The sequence below is a fragment of the Lygodium microphyllum genome, chromosome 15 (genome assembly GCF_053477565.2).
Source record: "Lygodium microphyllum isolate KBCC chromosome 15, Lygodium_microphyllum_v1.1.10, whole genome shotgun sequence".
In the NCBI taxonomy this organism is placed as follows: Eukaryota; Viridiplantae; Streptophyta; class Polypodiopsida; order Schizaeales; family Lygodiaceae; genus Lygodium; species Lygodium microphyllum.
Genome location: NC_141149.1, coordinates 141,980,105 through 142,003,867, shown reverse-complemented (window position 1 = coordinate 142,003,867; position 23,763 = coordinate 141,980,105).

Genomic DNA, 23,763 nt, shown 5'->3' with positions numbered 1-23,763 from the left:
TACGAGGTACGCGGACACGACCGGGACGCGCGGAGACGCGTGAAATCAAAAACGGGCGCGTTCATGCGCAAAACAAGCGCGAGAAAAAACGTAAAAATAAAGAAAAATTAATAACTCCCAATCCGGATGTCAAAACGAAATAGCGTAAAAACGAAAAGTGGGCAGGACGACAGGAGGGAAACAGGGAAAATACGGAACGGGGGTTCCGGGAGGGGTAAAGGACGTTCACGTGCAAAAAACACAAAAAACGAACAAAAAACGCAATTTAAAAATTAATATCGAAAGATCCGTGCATCGGAATGAGGTGCAGCAAAAAGGAAAACGGTGCAAAAAGATGTGCCCGACAATCCTATCCTATCAAAACATAATTCCGACTGAAATAAGATGCGTTCACATGGGGAAAACCCAAAAAACAAACCCGAAAATGGGATCAGAAATTAATATCGGACAAACCGTTTACCGGAATGACATGCACTAAGAGGGAAAAATGTCCGCAGGAAGGAGTGGCACAGAGTGATCACGTGAAAACGTAGTTCCGACAGAAATAGGAGGGGTTCACATGTGAAAAACTCCAAAAATACGCCCGAAAAGTCATTTAAAAATTAATAAGTAAAAATCGAGAAGTCGAAAAAGGGTGGAGGAAAAAGGAAAAAGGTAGGGGAAGGCACAGGGGACATGGCTGTCAAATCAAATTGGAATTCCGATGCAAATAGGGCAGGTTCACATGGAAAAATGTCAAAAATACGCACGAAAAAGTCTTAAAAACCCGGAAAATTAATAACGGACAAACCGTGTATCGAAATGATGCGATATAAAAAGGAAAAATGTCAGGGAAAAAGCGTTGGTCAGGGCTATGACGTCAGATCACGGTTCCGAAGCAAGAAAAATACGTTCACATGGGAAAACCGGCTAAATTGCGTAAAATGCTTCAAAAATTAATAACGCAAAAACCGTGCACCGGAATAGAGGTAGGTAAAAAGGAAAAATGGCCCGTTCAAAGAGAGGAACAGGGCTATAAGGTTGGATTTGGATTTAAGTGAACGTAGGGTGCATTCACATGGAAAAACCTCAAAATCAGGGAATGAAGGAAAACTGCAAGGAAACAGCCCCAAGGGTGAGTGAAACATAACCGGGCGGGTGGGAAGGGACCCCAGGAGGGTAAAAGCAAGTCATGGTATACATGCATGAGCAAGATAAGGCATATGCAGATGAGTATGCAATGTAGACGCGCAGGGACGCGTCCCCACACTTAAGACCTTAACGGATAGGGTTAACCGAGCATTAGGGACCCAGGACCATGCCACAGACCATCCACTAACTTCCCCACACTTAAAACATGAACATCACGAAGAAACAGAAGTTGTAGGGTTAGAAAAACTTGGCCCATTTCGTCAAGAATCAAGGTTGAGTGTCAACGGCACGTCCAGTGTGGTTGTCGGCGCTGGAGGGACCAAGGCATCTTCTTGACACACGTTCGTCATGGCAGGGACCACGCGGCAGCACCCAGGGAGGTAGCTAATGGAAGGAATCGCAAGAAATCCGTCGATGATGAGGGATATTGCACTCAACTCACAGTCACTCAATTTGGAATGAAGGAACAGTCACTCGCCCCATGACTAATATCACTCGAGAAAGAATGATTAAAACCCGTAACTCATACCCAGTTGAGGCATCAACAAGGGGGGAATGGTGTAGAAGGAGTATGCCAGGGTGCACGATTGACGGTGCATTAGTGCGTCCAACCCGTCTGGCATAGGTGCAAGGAGAAAGGCAAGGGAGCCTTATGGTGCAGTGCACAGAACAGGGTGATGTGTCTTGTGTTGATGGTAAAGACCCATCCCGTGGGTGCATAGGGAAACGGGAACATACCTGACTCCAAGTGTCGTAACGTCCCTCAATCTCACCTCTCAGTAATTGATTGAAGAAACTCCAGTCACACTCAACCCACCCTCTGTCTCACTCTCTGTTGATAGATACAGGAGGGCAGCCTTTTCCTGAAACCCATTGATGTAATCCTCACAGTCACTTGTGCAAAAGTGTATGCCTTGTGCGCATTTGATGGTGCAACAGTGCATCCCGCCCTGTGCCGGCATACGGTGCAAGAAGGAAGGCCAGGGAGCCTTATGGTGCAGTGCACAGAAACAAATTGTGCTTTGTGCATTGAGAGGCCCACCCCGTGCATGCAACACTCCATTCACACTTCTCACCTCTCATTTGATTTGAAGGGAAAAGACTGGTCTCTCGCCCCACCCTCTGTCTCACTCTCTGTTGATAGTTACAGAGGGCAACCATACTCACATCCCCATCCGGTTAGGATGAAAGCTCACATCACTCAAGGGGTTGTCGATGAAGATCGCGTCATCAGTTGTTGAAGAGGCGTACCCAGGGAGGTAGCCATCAAATCGAATATTGTGTTGGATAGGAATATGTCATCTGCTAGAGGACAGGTACTCACTTTGCAGAAAGACCCATGATACAGCGTACCAAGGGAGGCAGCTTCGGAATTGGATCCGAGGGATATCAATTAATGAATCCACTTTCTGGACTGCTGGGTGTTACCACCTTTTCCACAGCCAGCTTCTCGCCCAAGGTTGTTTATCACCTTTTCTTGGAACGAGGCCTGCTATGACAGGGAATTTCTTCCTTTTCTCTCATAACAGATTTGTTTTGTTTTTTTTCTTTTTCTTTTTCTTCTTTGTTTTTTTTCTTTTTCTTATTTTCCCCTATTCTCGAGGGTGTTTCCACCTTTTCCCAAAGAATAGGTCGTCATGACAGGGACCTAAGTCCTTTTCTCCCATGACCGATATATTTTGTTTTTTTTTTTTCTTCTCTTTTTCTCTTTTCTTCAAATTGAACAAGGGAATGGTAGAAAGACCATGTGTCAGAACCCACCTCGCCACTGTCGCTGGTGGAAAATAGAGGATAAGAGATCAAGGCTAGAAGGGGGTTTTGAGGGGACAGAGGGTTGCGTCCACTTCATCAGGAGTGATTGAAGAACGACTAACAGAAGTGTCAACATAAGAAGTACAGTGCCGCGCCAACGAGGGAAAAGATCAAGTGACCGTAATTGTCAAGATCCCCAAGGAGGGAAGTACTTCTTCAGGCGATATCCATTAATCAGAAAGGGATCATCAGAGGCATCAACGGTCTGTACTTGGACAGAGCCATTAGGGTTGACTGCAAGTACCTTATAGGGGCCCATCCACCGCTGTTGGAGCTTGCCAGGAAACTTGCCAAATCGTGAATCATAGACTAGGACCAAATCACCTTCTTTGAACTCCTTGTGCTTGATGAAGCTGTCATGGTAAGCCTTACGTCGAGCTTGCGTGGCTTCCATGCACTGTAGAGCCATCCTACGAATTTCGTCCAAACATTCCAAGTGCAGGAGACGGCGTTGCAGTGAATCGTCATCCCCCAAACGCTCTTTGATCGCCACTCTCAAAGAGGGTAGTTCCAGTTCAACAGGAAAAACAGCTTCTGTTCCATACACCAACTGGAAAGGTGTTTGTCCCGTTGCTGCTTTATGGGAGGTTCTGTACGCCCAGAGGGCCTCTGTAAGTCGATCATCCCAATCACGACGATGTGCGGCAATTGTTCTTGTCAGAATTGAGCAGAGGATGCGATTGGTGACTTCGACTTGGCCGTTGGCTCTGGGGTAATAAGGAGTGGACTTGCGATGGCGGATCTTATACAACTCTGTCAACTCTTCCATGACTTTGTTAAGGAAATTAGTGCCTCTGTCACTTACCAGCTCTAAGGGACTGCCAAAACGGGTGATGATATTCTCGTACATGAACAGGGCCACGCTGTTACCATCGTCCCGCTTGAGGGCTTTAGCTTCACACCACTTTGTGACATAATCCGTACATACGAGGATGTATCTGTTCTGTTTCCTTCTGGTAGGAGGGTCGATCGGACCTACAAAGTCGATGCCCCACTTCTCAAACGGCTTTAAAGGAAGGATAGGTTGCAGCGGCATGGCACTTGTCTTGGTGGGTTTCCCCATTCTTTGACAAGCATCACATCTTTTACAGTAATCATAGGAATCTTTGTGAATGGTAGGCCACCAATATCCTGTTAGCAGAGCCTTCCTGGCTGTAGCTTCTCCTGCAAAGTGACCTCCACATGGCTCGTCGTGGCAAGCCTTCAAAACAATCCCAATCTCTTCTCCTGCAACACATCTTCTGAGTACTTCATCTTTGCCTTTCTTGTACAGTGCACCACCTAGCAGGGTGTATGGGGCTGATTCTAGCATGAGCTTCTTCCTTTCCCGACTAGAAATACCAGGAGGATACTGTTGGGTTGCCAGCAGATTGGCAATGTCCGCATACCAGGGAATGACAGTTTCTACCAAGAATAGGGAAGCATCAGGGAGGTCTGGATCATCTCGTTCCTCGTCTGCAGTTTGTGGGATACGCGACAGATGATCAGCCAGGACATGGGAACGACCGGGCTTAGTAATCACCTCAAAGTCAAACTCCTGGAATAAAAGGAGCCACCTCATCATTCGTCCTTTCACATCTGCTTTGTTCATCAAGAAGGACAGGGCCTCATGATCCACATAAAATTTAAAATGGGTGGATAGGAGGTAATGGCGAAACTTCTCCAGGGCAAACACCATTGCCAAGCACTCCAACTCTGTCACTGTATAGTTTCGTTCCCTATCAGTGACTTTTCGGCTTGCATAATAGATCGGTTGATCCAACTTCGAGGAGCCCTTTTGGCAGAGGACAGCACCTAAGCCTTCAATTGATGCATCAGTGTGTACATGGAACTCTTTCGTCCAATCAGGAGGTTGCAGAATGGGTGCCTCTATCAGACACTGTTTCAGAGTGTGGAAGGCTTTGTCACATTCTTCCGTCCAAGTAAACTCTGCATCTTTCCTCAGGAGCTTGTGCAAGCAGGTTGCCTTTGTTGCAAAATGGGCTATGAACCTTCTGTAGTAACCCACATGGCCTAGGAATCCCCTCAACTGTTTGAGGTTGGTGGGTGCTTGCAGAGCTGAGATCTTTTCGATCTTTGCAGGGTCTGTTGAAATCCCTTGTGCTGAGACAATGTGGCCCAACAAGACTCCAGAAGAGACCCCAAAGATGCATTTGTCGGGGTTGAGGGAAATCCCATACTCCCGGCATCGGTCAAAGCATTGTTCCAAATGTCCCCAGTGTTCACTAATCAAACTATAAACACAGAAGTCATCCAAATATACTTCGATAAAGTCGTGCAGATGATTTTGAAATGCGGCCATCATGACTCGTTGGAAAGTAGCAGGGGCATTGCAGAGCCCAAATGGCATCACTCGGTAAGCGTAGGTCCCCCATTCTGTGGTGAAGGTTGTTTTGGATTGGTCTTCTTCTGCGATTTGCACTTGGTTGTATCCACTGAATCCATCCAGAAGAGAATAAAGTTCATGTCCTGCCACTGTGTCCAACAGTTGGTCTGTGAAAGGGATAGGAAAGTGATCCTTCTTTGTCTTGGAATTAAGCTTTCGGAAATCCACACATATTCGCAATTTGCCATTCTTCTTGGGTACAACCACGATGGGTGAAACCCATTCACTGTTTGCCACTGGATAAATGAACTCGGCTTCCAGAAGCTTCAGCAGCTCCGCTTTCACCAATGTGGAATAATTTGGGTTCATTCGCCTCTGTCGTTGCCGTACTGGCTTGGCATCAGGCTCCAAGTCAATATGATGTTGGCATATTGTGGGATCAATCCCCTTTAGGTCTTTGTAAGACCATGCAAACACGTCCAAATTCTCTTTCAACAAGTTGTACAAGGTTGACAACTCCTCTTCTGGAAGACTGCTACCCACCTTTAAGTGGCGTTCAGTGCCTTCTGCATCCACAAAGGTTAACTGCCTTTCACCTTCTACTTCACGGATGAAGGTCCCGCGGACTGCTTCTGGATACAGATCCGACTCCTTCAAGGGAGTGGTGTCCTCTTCTGATGTCCCACTAAAACCAACTTCTTCTTTCGGTGGAGACTTAGGTTGCTCCTTAAGACGTTGGAATGGGATAAGCGCTGTTTCGGGTTTGGTTTCAAAATTAATTACCTCGTGGCTTGAAGATTCATCTTCTGATGATAACACATCCAGAAACGTCACATAACAGGGACCCTCTGATGCTTGTTGGGTTGGTGGGACTGATGTTTGTTGGCACGGTGCATCATCATCATCTTTCTTTGGCAAGGATAGGTTAGGACGGCAGGAGCCACACTTGAAAGACGGCTTGCGCTTCTTAATCCACGTCTTATAAAGGTTTTGCATATGAGAAGATCCATTTACCAGACCAAATGGTACCATTGCCATTCTGTCCCATAGCATGAGCTCATCGGCTTCTGATGCTTCTGGAACTTCTTCCCCAAATGTATCCTCTTCAGGTGGGATAGACTCCTCTGGCTCACTTTCATAATCTTCTTCGTCCATATCATATTCATCCTCGTCTGTCTCTTTCTCTGTCTCTGCGTCTGCTTCTGTCTCTGCTTCTGTCTCTGCTTCTGCTTCTGTCTCTGCTTCTGCTTCTGTCTCTGCTTCTGTCTCTGCTTCTGCTTCTGTCTGTGCTTCTGCTTCTGTCTCTGCTTCTGCTTCTGTCTCTGCTTCTGTCTCTGCTTCTGCTTCTGTAGGAGCTCTGTAACAGAAGAACAGATTCTCTGGTTCCTCTCCATCCTCTGTCTCTGCTGTGGCCATGTAACAGGGAGAGCAGTACATCCATGCTTCTATCTCACTATCAGAAGTGATTTCAGAAGTCATGCCTGGTTCAGGCAGGAAGTATTCACCCATTGATAATGGCTTTGCATCCTTTGGAAGTCGGCTTACTGTATCCACTGTTAAGGAATGTGCCACTATTTTCTTAGGAAGGATTTGTTTGACAGCATCTTCGTCTGCTGATGTTCCATCCGTAGCCTCGTTAGGGGAGTCAGAAGATAATTCCAAGGAGGTGGATCCATGTCCTTTTTGAGAACCATACAGTTTCAGCACCACTTTGTTGGGTCCTCTGCCCAAGGTCAAGGTTCCTTTGAACCAATCCGTCCTTGCTCGGGCTTCAAAAAGCCATGGTCTGCCTAGTAACAGGGGATAGGATGTACCATAAGAGTTTGGCTTCACCACCAAATAGGTCAGCCAATAATCTTTTCCAGCCACTGTAGTCTTCACATATGGAAGAACGCCCAAAGGCTTGATTCTGCTCTGATCCGCCAGTCTGATGAGCCATTGGGTTGGTTGCACACCTTGTAAGCCTAAATCCTTCATCGTCACATCCGTCATAATGTTCACTGATGAACCACCATCAATCAGTGCATTTGCAATGAAGCAGCCTTCTATCCACACGCCAGTCTCTGGGGTACCCGGATCTAAAAAAGCATTAGCCACGTCCACTTCTTTGACAGGCTCTGTAGCCTTGTTGGACTTTGTCGCTGTTGAGGGAGCAATCCTTAAGCCACGTCTTTTTGTCAGTATACTTTTGAATCTTTTCCGGCAACTGGGGGACAACATCAATAATTGTCGGAATGTGAGGTTTGGTTTAAAGGTATCTAGATCTCTGACCAGATCGTATTCCTTAACAGGATCCACTGGCTTTTCTAATCGGTTAGGGAATGGGGCAACACCCATTTTCATTTTCCCTCTTTCTTCCAACAGAGGAATTACAGGAACTTCTTCTGCCACTTGTGGCACTTCCTCCTCTTCTGTATCCTGGACCTCTGGTCCTGTCTCTGTAACTGTCTCTGTAACTCTCTGTGGCACTGTAGGGCTCTGTAGGGCACTGTTAGGCTCTGTTCTGTTCTGTTCTTCGAGTGGAAGACTGAACTTCACTGTTCTGGCAGGAGGGTTATTTTCTTTCTGGGTAGGTGGTTCCTTCTGCTTTGCACGCGTGATGGCAGCAACTTCCAATTCTACCAAATTGGAGGTAGGCTCTTGGACCTTGGACGGACTATCAATAGTACTGTTTTTCACTGGGGCTGGGCTTGGACAGTCTTTTGCAGTGTGGCCTTCTCCTTTGCATCGACTGCATAAGGGCTTGTAATCCACTGACCTTCGAGGATTTGGACAATTTGGTGAAATGTGTCCCTTTTCTCCGCATCTGTAACACTCCACTTCTGATCTCTGACCACCGCCAGACTGTCTTCCTCTATAACTTTGAGAGGGAAATCTTCTGGGTCCGAAATTAGGACCAAACTCTCTAGGCTTGGGTCCAATATCTTGTGTTGTCATTTTGGATTCCAGCAAGTTAAATCTTGCGTCTTCTTCCTTTCTTCTCCTATCATGCATCTCTTTTAGGGAGCAAATGTCCTCTGTATGGTTCTTCCGCAAACAGTAGGAACAGAAGGCTCCAGGGATGGTTGGTTTCCGCGTACATTCAGTGGCTAAATGGCCTGCTTGATGACACTTACCACACCAAGTATTTGACCGCATCACATCTCTTCCTGCTCCTGCAACGTTGGATATGCTCGCTGTGTTCACTTTCAGCGTCTGTAGTTGCTCTGTAATCACATCCATCAACTCCTTTTTTATGTCTGCAACTGAGTTGGATAAATAATCCTTCAAGCTTTCTCCTCCGGGCGTACTGGCAGGAGGGTTTTGAGGAGTCTCTGTAATCACTGCATAAACTGGTTGGGTTGGTACAGAGGGGTCTCTGTTCTGGTTCTGATTCAGAGCTCCTGTTTGAACTGTTGGCTGTTGACTCCAGTTGGTAGGGTTCCACTGTTGCTGCTGATTTTGCATTGAGGAAATTGGTTGAGACCATGGTTGTTGTGGTGGAACCACCATTTGAGGCATGGATTGTGGCCACTGTGGATTTGGTGCACTGTACTGTGATACCGGGGGCATCTGTTGGTAGGGATAGGGAACAGTCCCTGGGACTGCATTTGGTGGGTACATCATTCCTGGCACCAGAGGAGGTAGGACTCCTCTTCCTGTATTCATTGCTAGTCTAGCTTCCACTTCATCGTACAGTCTTGCACCTTCTGTTGCAGCTTGCAGTGTGGCTGGTCTTTGTAGCTCCACAAACTTACGGACTTCTGGTTGTAATCCTCTGAGAAACACTCCCTTCTGAATGCCATCATCTAGATTATGGTTAGTCCATCTCTTCAGGATGGATTCCATTCGTGAGACATAGGCTTCCACTCTTTCTCCAGAGGACTGACTTAAGTTCATAAATTCCTCTCTCATCCGCTCTTCAAAACCTTCACGCCTGAATTTAGTGAGGAAGGCCAACTTCAGGTCGTCCCATGTGCCAAAAGTTCCTGCTGCTTGTCTCCCATACCACTGAAACGCCGCGCCCTTGAAAGTGGCGGGGAATATCGCTAACCAATGCTCAGGGGTTCTGGCATTGTTAGCCACACACGCTACCATAAACTCTGCTACATGAAGATCGGGGTCTTCATTGTATTCTCCCTTAAAAACTGGCAATGGGACTTCATTCGCTGGTCTGTCATCAATATTTCCAGGACGGATCTGGCTTGGAAGTGGACCTCCAGCAGGAGGAGGAAGGGCTTGATGTGCCATTGGGACTTCTGTAAAGAGTTCCGCAAGGGCGTCAAAGGCGGCTTCTGCTGCGAGCTCGCTCTCGGCTCTGATTCTTGCTTTCTCTCTTCTCACGTACCTCTGGACTCGTTCCAACGCTTGCCTTTTTATTGCGTCATTCATCAGGGGGTTGACTCCACTATGTTGTTAGTGCTCCACAGAGGGTTAACAGAAGACTTCAGTCTCTGGAGGACTCTCTTGCCAACATTTCTTCTACTTCTTTCCTCTCAACGTCCCTAAATTCTGCTTTCATGCCACTGCACAGAGGAAGGTATTCGGTTCTGAAGGTGTCAAAATGCATACGTCTGAGCATGGTGGTGGTGCCATCATCATAGTAATGCCAGCTTCTGATGGTTTCAATAGTGTATGTTGTGAAAAACACTCTGTCTACCAACTTCCAGTGGGTTGCTAATTGAACAAACAGAAGATTATCAGTACACCAAGCATCCCATGTATCTTGCTGTTGAGCATCCACGAACAAATTCCAACTCTTTTCCTTCTTGTCCCTGTGAACCTCTACAGACCAAGACTCCTGAAGCTTCTTCACAATCTCCCACTTGATGTTGTCTGGAAACTTCTCAATGAATGCCAAATCTTCCATGGATGTTCATTCTCTCTGTTTCTGCTCTTCAGTTTGTTCCCAAACAGTTTGCCACCAAGATGCAAGTTTCTGCTGCTTCAACAGGAAGAGGAAACTGTCCACCACATAGAGCATGCATCATGATGGTGATATGTTTCCGCCATTGTGGGATGAACTTCTTGTGGAAAGTGGCTTTTATTATGAGAAATTCCAACTCTTCAGTGGAAGAAGGAATTTTACAAACATCCATTGAATTCTTCTCTTCTTGGCAATGCCAATTCCTTCATTTTCAGCCTCTTTTGGTGCTTGTTGATGGCAAGTTTCCCCGGCTGCGCACCAAAAACATGGAGCCCCGAGAGGAACACCAAGGAAAAGGGAATTCTCTTGCAAGAAAATCTATCTTGTAACATCAACAAGCTTGTTTTTCATATTTCATATGATCACAATGAAGAAAAGAACACCAGGCACAACAAATCTTCATGCAGCATCATGTAAATCTCCCACGGTTTTTAATAGAATCAACCATATTCTTCAACATCCTCATAAAATCCATCAATATCACAAAGAAAACAAAGAAATACACCATCTTTGAATGGAAATACATCACATAGTATTCATCTTCAGTATCTTCATAGTCTTCTCTCTCAATCTCTCATATACAATCACTCTGTTTCAATAGAATTAGCTATCTCTGACTCTCTCTCACACACTCCATCAATCATACATCATATCCTCACTACAATCTCTCAAAAATTACCTCAATAATCACTCTTAGGTCGTGGATACCCCTCCCAAGAGGTATGTCTGATATGAAAGGTCACCAGAGCCACTACAGTGTCTCTTCATAGCTCACTACTGTCACTTCACTCTAGTCTTCTTCTTGAGTCTTCAACAGCTACTTCTTCCACTTCCTCCAGCTCTTTTGCACTTGTATTCACCTCTTTCCAAGGCTAGAAAACTTTCCCAAAGTCACACATACATTCCACAGAACACTTACAGAACAGTCTACAGAACAGAACCAGAACAGCTACAGTACAGAAGCAGAAGCTCTACAGAAGACCTACAGAAGGTTACAGAAGGTCATCAAAACCTCATAACTCATTCTCAAATCATTCCAAACTCTCACAAACCATTCAATAAGCTTTCACAATATCTCATTCTGCATCAATCAATACTCCATCCCTCTTTACAGAAGACAATCAGAACAAAACAGACCAAAACAGAGCAAAACAGAAGGTATACAGAACCAATAAGAACCTATCAGAACATCACAGAAACATCAACAAACATCATAATCTTCCAAAACACAATCATTATCATCCAAAACACTCTCAAACCACTTCCTAATCAATCAATCATCCCTTAAAATCAACCATTCAGCTCTCAAAAACAACAAAAATCAGCCAAAAAACAAGTCATTTCAACACTCAACAGTAGTGCTCCCGATTCTGCCCTCATGATCTCGTGTGGTATTGATGGTTTACTCCTGATCAGCCAAGAGATCATCATCACCAAGGGACGTTCCATCTGCTCCCATCCTTTGTATCTCTCCTCCCCTTTGGGCAATGGCTGATCTTATGTGGTTCATCGTGTATGGTAGAGGCTGGACCCCCATATCGGGACCCCATACAGAACTACTGGTGTGACCAAGGTATCAAAGAGTCATAGCTTTGTCTGAGGTTCCTAAAATTGTAGACATGCACATTGACTTTCCATAGATCCTAGGGCAACGTAGCCATGTGTTAGTCTGTTGTCCATCGCAGCCTTCCTCAAGTGAATCTTGGCCCTAAGAATGTGATCCCCAAGTAAACATATTTTTGGACCACCTCGACTATATCCTCTCCGTATTTGAAGTGGGGCACTGACCGGTGGATCCATTGGGTGGATGTGTTGAATACCATGATCTTGGTTTTCCCCAGGTTCACAGTGAGGTCCCTACCCTGACAAAAGGTCTGTAATGCATTTAGGTGGCACTGCAATCCCTCCAGCATGCTAGAGAGGAGAACTATATCATTTGCATATAGTAGCATGGGTATTAGTGTCCCCCCCAAGCAAGACCCCTCCCCTCCAAGTCTATCCACATAATCTGATATCTCGTCAATGTAGAGCGCGAACAGGGTGGGGGAGAGGGGGCATCCCTGCTTTACCCCAATAGTGCTAATAATCTCCACTAATAGCCCTCTCGGTGCTCGGACGACTCGTATAGAGCTAGGATCCCCCATCTCATCTCTGCTGGGACTTTGAGCGTCTGGAGTCTCTGCACGAGTCTAGCTTGGGGAACTATATCAAAGGCCTTGCGGAAGTCCACCAAGCAGCAGTACATCCGCTTTCCCTGTGCACTATTCTCTTCAATGATGGTTGGGAGTGTGAGGATGTGGTCAAGTGTAGAGTAGCCTCTCCTAAAGCTGGCTTGCCCTCATGCCTGGTGTTGGTGTGTCTCCACCCATTTTCTTAGCTCATGCTCCAAGATGGATCCATAGAGCTTAGCCAGCACATGGCCAACCATGAGCATCTGATAGTTTGTGGGGACCATGGGGTCTCTGGCCTTTAAGATTGGTACTATTGTATTAGTTGACCAACTGGCTGGGAAGCCTTCACGTAGTGCCCTATTGAATAGGTGGGCTAAGAGGGGGGGATGGTCTCTCTAGCGAATGAGAGGTGTTTTGCTACTAGTCCCGCGTGGACAATTCTAGAGTCTATCAATGGCATCATGGACCATTTTAGTCTTGAAGAAGGTGGAGGCATTTGGCATGTCCTCTGGTGGCCGAGGTAGGGGGTTATCTTGGCACGTGGTATAGTGAGGTGATGTAGATATTCCATGTTTGTGGGGAGGTAATGGGTGTCTTTACTCGGGGTACTTGGAATGCCTTCCACGCCTCCTTGCTGTCCTACCCTAGGAATAGTTGATAAAACTCGTCCTTTAGTCTGGATAGGTATACCTACTTCTTCCTTCGCACTAGGCAATGGAAGATTGTGTGAGCTTGGTGGTGTGTATATTTCCCTTCAGCTTTCCCTCGTTGGAGGCAGAGGCAGGTTTCCTTGCATTCCTTGTCATACCAGCTATTCCGCGGTGCATTCTTGCTAGGAGGGGTGGAGTGGGGGTGTGTGTGGGGGAAGTACTTGAGGATTGATGTGTGAAGGGTCCTGGCCAGTTGTGTCATGAACTCCTCCAAGGTGTGTGTGGGTTCATCTCCTGTAGGCTCCAGTATAGATGATCTGAGTAGGCACTCGATGTCGTCCTGGTGAAGTGGTACTTGGGGAATCTTTGAGGGCTGCTCACTGGGGGGTCCCCTCGTTATTGCATGTGATGCTAAATTGGAGGAATGCGTGGTCTGTGACTACTGCTAGTGGGCGTGGTGAGATGCTGAAGGCCTGTATGTCCGAAATCAGGGCAAGCGGCCCTAATAGGTAGTCCAATGTGCTGCCTCCTCCCGAGCCTCTAGATGCATGCTTATGTGGAAAGCATGTGAGTGCGTTAGACTTAGACCATTAAGGATGACTAGTCCGTGTGCCCCTCCTAGTGCTAGTAAATAGTCTCCATACTCTGTGCACTCAGCTGTGTCATGTGATGTCAACTCCTCTGGTGCGAGCTCTTGGTATATGTGGTCTTCACTCTCAAAGAAGGGGAATTGGTGCTCTACACTATGCGGGCATTGAAGTCCCATGTCAGCAAGATGTCTCCTATGCTTGAATAGTGCATGATAACCTCATATAGGGGCAGGTACAGGGAGAGCCCTCCCGATGTTGCATACGAGGAATTTGCCGGGGCGAATTAGCATACCGTGACATATATATCTCTTGGGCGATTTGTATGTATCTTGATCCACATGAAACAGGATTCATCTTCCCTCTTCATGACTTGTACGATGTGATGTAGCTCCTCCCTATAGAGTACTGCCACTCCCCTCGACCCTCTTGTCCCCCCTTGGGATGGCCCGGGGGCGGCACGCTAACTCCCATTTGTAGCCTCTCATTGTTGGCAGGTGCATGCCTGGTCTCTGGTGTGTCTCTATATACATGACTATGTCCTTGCCCATGAAGGTTTCCTAAAAGAGCCCAACATCTGTTCTCATGGCTCCATTACAATTCCACACTACAAATCTCAATTGTGTCTCATAGGCTGCACCCTCTCATTGGCGCTTCTCCATGATGATGATGCGCCTATCCCTATAGACCGCCCATTTACCTGCCTTGCATGCCTCCATGATCACTGGCATACATTCCCATCTGTGGGCCACTTGGGTAGGGGTGAGGTCATCTTCCAGATATATTTTCTGTCCTTTGAGGGTTGTTCTTTTGGAGAGGAAGGTGTATCGTGACTCTAATTCATTAAATTTCAGGATGAGGGGCCGTCCTTGGTACTCCTTGCCTACCCTCCATGCCTTTTCAATGAGAAAGGGGTCCTCCACCCCCATTTTCTCACAGATGCCTTTGGCATCCTCCTTAGGGCTGTTTCCCTCTTTCCACCCCACCATCCTAACATGGAGGGCTCTGATTTTCCTCATCTTCTCTTCCTCAATGGTTGCATTGATGAACTCCTCCTTCTTCATGGGGGTCTTTTTTGCTACTTCAATCCATTTGGAGTGTTTCTTTTGTGTCCGTTTGTGCATGTTTCACGACCGCTGCCCATGTGTTGATCTCCTTCATCATTTGGGTCTTCATCTCGTTGATTTTTGACTTGACCTTCTCATGCATTGATTCTGTGATCTCCCCTTCTTCCTTCCTAATGAGGTCAAGCTGGCTCTTGTAGCTGGTAATTTCTTATTGGAATTTTTGCAATGGCTTAGTTCCTCTCTTGGAGAGAGGATTCGATATCCACTTTGCCAAGATGTGAAGTGAGCTCTGACCTCTTCATAAATTTCATTCTTCCATTCTTGCATCTTGTGGATTGTCTCCTCCTTTACATGAGAGAGAGAGAGAGAGAGAGAGAGAGAGAGAGAGAGAGAGAGAGAGAGAGAGAGAGAGAGAGAGAGAGAGAGAGAGAGAGAGAGAGAGAGAGAGAGAGAGAGTTTGAAGTAAGAAAAGTGAAGCTAAAACGTGAGTTGCACATGTGCAAGGAATGTTAGTAATAAATGTTGAAAGTTACTAGAGTCTAATTATCAAATTTTGAGCATTCTTACAATTTATTGACTTGATAAGACCCTATATATTGGGGGGTTTCTTCAAGATCTACAATCTTTTTAATTCATTTTATGTATTTTTTTCTTTTGAAAAAACCATTTTTTACACATCAGGGCTTCCCTTCATGTTAGTATTAACCTTAGAGTATCTTCTCTTATGTGTGCCTTTTTTAGAGGAAAATTTTGCTAACGAGTTTTTTAGTAGAGACTCTTCTTCAACTTATGAAGTATCTATCATCTAATTTAAGATCAAGGTCATATTTATTTAGCTCCTTGCTACATAAGTCATTGGTGTTATCTAGAGATGAAGGGATAATGGGGTCCTCTTTATCTTTTGGTTTGCCTTCTTGATCTTTGAGTTTAGAGCCCATTCCTACATCCTTATTTTAAGAGAGAGTAAGGGATTACGAGGGTGAATCTTTACTTCCTTCAATTCTTCTTTTCCCTTCAACATAACTTGTGGTGCTTTTTGAGCCTCCATAGCCGATGAAGAGGAAGAAAGGGAGTGAGGGACCAAAGAGTGAATCTTCTACTCCATTTATCTTCTACTACTTCTTCTTCTTGTGCATGTGCATGCGTGTGTGTGCACATGCGTGTGTGTGTGTGTGTAAGATATCTCAAAGCTAGAGTATGAGTTAGCTAAGTGAGGGGTATCCATATTCCATAGTAGAAAGGAAGCTCTCAAGAGAATAAGAGTCTACCTAAAGTTCCACTTCTACATGAAAGCTCAACATTTTTGGTTTCATTACTATAACCAAGGATGCGATCACTTCTTAAGTGGGAGCTCATAGGATGTCATCCCTTCTTAAATGGGAGCCTATATTCTCATGTGTGTAGGAAAAGGAAGTTGTGATTGCTTAGAAGGATTGAGTTTACTCTCCAATTAGAGAAGGCATGCCTAATATAAAATAGACATGGGTAGTTTAAGATGACCCATTATGGTGTCAAGAATCGCGTGGTGGGGGGACTTGCTCAAGATGCTGCGTGGAACACACACAGAATGCACAAGGAGAAGCTCATTCAAGAGACAAGAAGAGAGATGGAGGCCAAAACGTTTTCTTGTTGGTTTTTTTCTTCTTCCACACACTTTACAATGTACACAAAGTATAGATAAGATACAACATAAAGGAAAGTGGCATACTAAGTCAAACAATGCATAACCAACTACACTAGTCGACTGGCGCTATAACTATGCCAGCTGTAAATAGGTGTAACAACCTGAATATAATAAGTAATGAGTCAGTGGCCATGTGAGAGTCATAATGACCACTAACGTGCTAAGTGTAGACAAGTGGACCCATCTAACCAGGTGGTCCATCATTAATGTCCGCATGTGTTGAGCTTGTCATTTCAACACTCCCCCTCAAGCTCAATTGTATCTCTGCAACTCCAAGTAAGCTTCAAAACTTTTGAAGCTTCTCTGTACCCAATGCCTTCGTGAAGATGTCAGCTATCTGATCCTGTGTGCTGACATACACCAAGTCAATCTCACCTGCTAGTACCTTCTCTCTCACAAAGTGATAGTATACCTCAATATGTTTTGTCCTGGCATGGAACACATGGTTCCTAGCCAATCGTATACCGCTCATGTTGTCACAATAAATGACAACTGGACCTTCCACCTACACATCTAAATCAGCCAATAACTTTTGCAGCCATACTACCTCACATGCTGCAACAACAGTACCTCTATACTCAGCCTCTGTACTCGACAAAGCAACTGTAGATTGCTTTTTGCTGCTCCAAGTAATTGCTGCACTACCAAGAGAGAACATGTATCCGCTAGTAGATCTTCTATTAGACATACTACCAGCTCAATTTGCATCTGTGTATCCAAACACCTGTACATCTGTACCTACCTCATAGAAAAGTCCATAATGTAATGTGGACTTCACATATATGCATCTGACTACATCCAAATGTGGCTTTCTAGGTACTTGCATAAACTAACTCACAAGACCAACAGTGTAGCTCAAGTCTGGCCTTGTAATGGTCATGTAGATCAAACTCCCCACTATCCTCCTGAACATAGTAGGGTCTTCTATCTCATCCCCAACATCAGCACTCAACTTTACATTCTGCTCCAATGGGACTGAAAGTGGTTTGCATGCTATCATACCATACTTGGACAACATATCCAAGCCATACTGTCTTTGGGATAGCTATATACCATCGTCACATGTGATCACCTCAATGCCAAGGAAGTACCTTAGCTCACCTAAATCCTTCATCTCAAACTTCTTCTTCAAAAAGTATTTGACTTCAGCAATCCCACTATCACTATCACCTGTAATAATCAAGTCATCAACATAGATGACTATGATGACCAAATCTGCATCTCCCTTTCTCACATAAAGTGAGTGATCAGCATTAGAAACATACAAGCCAATATTGACAAGATACTCTCTGATCTTGTCAAACCATGCTCTAGGTGCTTGCTTGAGCCCATAGAGCGCCTTCTTTAACCTGCACACATACGTGGGATGCTCTAAATCTTCATAAGCTGCTGGCTAATCCATATACACTTCTTCCTGCAAATCACCATGCAAGAAGGAATTCTTTACATCCATTTGCTGCAACCTCCAACCTTTGGCTGCTGCCAAAGCAATCACACATCTGACAGTTGCCATCCTAGCAACTGGATTGAAGGTTTCTTCATAATCTATGCCATATGTCTGGGCATAGCCTTTTGCAACCAGCCTAGCTTTGTACCTACTAATAGAACCATCTGCATTGTGCCTAATCTTATAAACCCACTTACATCCAATAGCTTTCTTGCCCTTCGGCAATGATACTAGATCCCAAGTCTTATTGGCCTCTAATGTAGCCATCTCCTCATCCATTGCTGCATCCCAATGAGTATGACCAACAACATCCTCAACTAGTTTCACCATATAAGCATAATGGTGAGCTGCATAACCTTCAAAACCAAATCTTTTAACAGGGTATCTGACCCTGCTAGATCTGCGTACCACTGGATCACTCAATGGAGCCTTTACATTATTATGAGCTCTCTGTACACCTGGTGTCCTGACAAAAGGAATACCAAGCTCATCATCCAAGCTCTCTGAGCCATTGGAGTCTCCATCAAGAACTGCATCAATGCCATCTGACACTTTATTCTTTCCTTTGTCTTTACCTGTAGTGCTACTAGATGGACCTGAAGATGTAGAGCTACTCCTTAGTTTCCCAGACCAAGGACTACTGGATGATGTCTCTGATCCACTAAGAGTCAGTGATTCTTGCTTTTCAGCTTGCACATGAGTGCCATGATCATCATCATCCAATGCATCACCACTAGATGTATACCAACTGCTCATTTCATCAAAGATGACATCCTTGCTCACTCTAAGCTTACATGTGACAGGGTTATAATAGTGATACCCTTTCTGCTCTAAAGAGTATCCAATAAAGACAAATTTTTCTACCTTTGGATCAAGCTTCTTCCGTAGCTCATCTGGCACATGAACATATGCAACACAGTCAAATACCTTCAAGTGCGATACATCAGGCTTCTTGCTAGTAAAGCATTCTTCAGGAGTCATCCCATGAACTGCAGCTGTGGGAGTTCTATTCATAATGTAGATAGCAGTATGGACAACCTTAGACCAAAAATATTTGGGCATATTCTTTTCAGCCGTTAATGCTCGTGCAACTTCTGCAATATGCCTGTTTTTTCTTTCTGCAACACCATTTTGCTGTGGGGTATACCTGCATGTAAACTGTCTCTTTATCCATGAGACCTCAGAAAATCACTGAACTCATTCGAGAGGTACTCTCCCCCTCCATCTGGCCTCAAGCATTTTACTTTCAAGCATGTTTCTCTTTCAACTGCAGCCTTGAAAGTTCTAAAGTGCTCAAACGCTTCACTCTTTTCCTTCATAAAATATACCCACAGCTTTCTAAACAATCATCAATGAATGTGACAAAGTATGAACTGCCTCCAAGAGATACATTTTGTGTAGGTCCCCAAATATCTGTATGCACAACATCAAGGATACTTCTGCTTACATCTCTGTCATGTGAAAAGGGTTGTCTTGCTTGCTTACCAAACTGACATGCTTCGCATACCTTATGAAATTCTGCAACTCTAAATGTAGGCAAACCTGTAACCAACCCTTTGGACTGCATTAATTTCAGCCTTTGTACATTTGCATGTCCAATGCGTTTGTGGTAAATTTCAATATCTGCAATAACACCTTTTCCTTTAGCATACATAGCAGCATTCATAGTAAAAATTCCAACATCCAGAGTAAACATACGTCCAACTCTACTTCCCTTTGTAACCAACCTGCACTTGTCATTGAAGTCTTCTACAAAGCAACCCTTTGCATTAAATTTGACTTGCAGCCCTTGCTCTACCATCTGACCCGACTGACACCAAGTTCGTTGTAATAGATGGCACATGTAATACATCTGAAAGACTCTTTGTCTTACCATCATGCAAGGACAAGGGAACTTTTCCAATTTGTGAGATTGGGTGGCATGAATCATCACCCGTCTGCACATAACCTGTATTTTGCAAATCCTGCATCTCTCCAAACTATTCTGCATGGCTGGTCATATGATTGGATGCACTTGAATCAACATACCAAACATCATCATGTGTTCCCTTTCCTGAAACAGCATTCAACATATGCTGCATAACAAACAGAAGTTCATTTTTGTCTTCATTCTGTCGTGAAGACGATTCATAGTTTCCTTGCTGCAACTTACCACTGCGAATATCATCTTTCTTAGTAAAATATTGGGCTACAATATGACCTATTTTTCCACAGTAGTGACACACAATACCAAAGTTGTTAGAACCTCTATTCTGCCATCCACCTCTTCCTCTAAAGCTCCCCCTGCCTCTAAAGTTACCATGACCTCTTGAAACCTGCCTATCACCAAATTGCTGATTCAATCTGTTTTGCTGGTTGTCACTACCACATCCTGTACCACGGCCTCTTGAAGAGGATCTACCACATCCCCTTCCTGAACTCGAGTAAAATGCTTGGACCTGTTCACCATTTCTTTCAGACGAATCACCTTGCATATTGGGGAAAAACAAACAAGTCTAGGCACTTGAATGAATCAAATGGTATAAGTCTACGTACTTAAATGAATCATCTTGATTTATTTTTAGCTTTAGCTTGACAATCCATTGACTAACTCACAATCTTGCCCAAGACTCATCACATGTACTAGACCACCTCCAATGCACCTCTAATTGCATATTGCATATTGCACTTAAGGTGATCTTTTACATTGATTGACATAAAACACCTCAAGACAATCTTCACCTTGACTAAAAGTGATCACCTTAATCAAGGTGGTCAGTAGGTCCACTAATTCCATAGAACCACTTAAGATGATCCTTCATCTTGATTGAAGCATTCTACTTAAGGTGGTATCACTTATATGCCATTATATATCATCCGTCGCCTCCTTGAGTGACTTTCAACTCCACTATCCATCACCCCTTGAGGTGATCATCACCTTAATCAAGGTGAACACCAGCTCGACTACACATAACCTTGATTGAATGCATTTCACTCATGGTGAGCTAACACCACCTCCACTCAACTTGATTATTTGCTTTGATTGCATCCAACTAGACTAGGTATTTCCATGTTTGCATTGCATCACCTCCACTTACGGTGATCATCACCTTCATTGGACCTCCTATATTCATTTTGATCACCCTAATTAAGGTGATCTATCACCTTGATTGGGACTCATCACATCCACTCAATGTGATCACCACCTTGATTGGGACTCATTGCGTCCATTGCATCTCACTACATTGATTGCATTAAAAAACATTCAAGGGGGTCATAACCCATCACCTTGATTGATTCCTGTCTATATCCTACATTGGGTACGTAGATGTGATTTGTTTATGGCCGACATTAGCTATGCAGATGTGATTTGTGTATAGCCTACATTAGGTATGTAGACTATGACTAATCCACTTAAGGTGATTATATTCACCATGATTGCCATCTATCATCTAGCTTGGACCACTTTGATCAAGGTAAACATGAAACATTTTCACTCAAGAGATCATCATCTTGATCAAGATGGTCATCACCATTTTAGATATAAAATCATTTAAAGGTATTATTAACAACTCAATCCAACTCAAGTGACCTTTAGTTTAACTATATTGTATAAAATTCTCTTTAGGAAAGCCATTAAAGGTAATAAGTTCATCACCTTGACTTGAGAACCAAAACCACCTTGATTGGACCTTTTTGATCAAGATATTAAACACGTATTGCAATTGCATAACCTCAATTGTATGGACATAGCTCCATACTTGCATAAAATCCATACACATCACACACTATTCCTAGTAGTAGCAGCTAGTGAAACACCACAATTACATTAGAGGAACTACAAGATCTAGTGAAACAAACATCAAAGCGAGCAAAGGAGGAAGATTGAAGCAAGTTGGGAAGTTGCAAGCACTTTATCTATTGTATATACTCATACAAGTCTTTTGTACAATATCATCTTTCACTAAGTATGTCCCATCTACTGGATCACAAGAGAGAAATTGATTTTTTCGATAGAATTACTTGTGGGAATTTGTTGCATAATAGAAAGTTCTTGCATTTGTATCTTACTTGTCTCTAAACTACCAAAACTATAGCAAAACTACCTATGGTTGCTTCTTGAGCTTCCTCTAAAGCATTCTATACTTTAGATTCAATTACTTACATCAATCTCAAACATTGTGAGAAGAGCATCACATTGACTAATTTGTTATTTCACGTTGCATTCATATATTGAGACTTGAATCATCTTGCCATTGTTGGCACAAGTATCCAATGACAATCCATGGATCATAGATACAAATTCCACAACCATCTCATCACCACAATTATGCCCTAGAGAACTTGATTTGATTGAATATGACATGTTACAAACTCTATATACTTTCAAATTTGACTCCTAGATCAACTCAATTGGGTCAACCTATAGGGATAGACCATAAATTACCTCTAATGTATAGATAAATCTTCAAATGATGCCAAATTACATAAGAGTCTAACTATCAAATCAATTGGTTCATTTAGAGAAGGGAAATTGACCATCAAATAGAGCCAATTTGCTCAATCTTGTGAGACATCTCAGAACCAACTTCACAAAGTTTTCTCTAGAATCTTAATTTAGTGTCCAAATTCAAAGTTTTCTAATCCAAGATATCATGAACTACCCCTAGTGTTACCCCATATGAATTTAGATCATGTAGATAGGGCCATATCTTAAAAGCAAGATACAATTTCCAAATCATGTTGAGTGGTTCTATGATTGTGAGACTCATAAAGACGTTAGCATGATTATCTCTAGAATACACACAAAGAGTCCAATTGACATGTTGAATTAATCAAGTTACACTAGATTATGGCTAGTATAGGTTTGTGGAATCAAACCTCACCACTAGACTTGCAACCAGCTTTTGTGATTATGTTACTTGAATACAACCTATCTCATGAAATTGACTCTAAGACTCAAACAATGTTTTCGAATCCAGCACCCTCTATCCTAGAGCAAACCCAACTATGCTGACACTAACTTGAAGAATCATACTCCAAAATGAACCCCAACTAGAGCATAGGAGTAAGCATTGCCATTACTTTGAGTGGATTCAAGAATCACCTGACTAAGCATACACATACTTTGATCCATCTCACAAATTTGACTCTAACTTCCTCTACATTAGTTCAATATAAGATATGTCTAAAGAAAAATACATTTGATTATCATAGGCATTGTATGAGCTACTAGATCTTAGAGGAGAGACCCACATTATTGGGAACCACTAATTGATCACCTTGATTAGAATCTAGATCACATTGATTGGATCATCAAATCGCCTTGATGATCTTTTTTTGATGTTTTCTTGGCCTTGGATATCAATTATGGAGATTGGAATTATTTTGTCAAAAAAATTCGACATAGTCTACCTTGGAAAATTGCAAAATAGACTACTTTGAGCTAAAAAGCAATAAAAAAATACTCATAAATCTCAAACTCCAATGAGTTGTTTGTATGAACACAAATTTATTTCGGGGATTGAAATTGTGAGTGTCCACATGCATTATTGAAAATGTTTTGAGGTGGCTATGCTTGAAGTAAGTGAGTTACTCTTACCTTAAGTGTTTGAAATGATTTTTAAAAAGTTAGGAAGACACTTGGAACATCACTAAAAATTGACTTTTAGGGATATGCCTTTAAGATCAAAATACACAAATACATAGCTCATTGAGACCAATTTGGATAAGAAACAAACAAGGATAAAAGGGATTGAGTAGAAATAAAGAGAGTGCTAAAAAAATAGAAAAGTAAGATTAAAAGTAAGAAAGGATGGGAAAGGAAAGTTGAAAGAACAAAGGCAAGAGAAACCAAAACAAAAGAGAACAAATCAATCCAAGAACCAAAACTACCACTGCTCTTAATAGAGTTAAACACAATCAACTAAGAATCAACTAAGAACTCAAGGGTAAAAGTCAAACCCCTGCAAACTTAATACAGAAAAGGGCTACCATAATGGA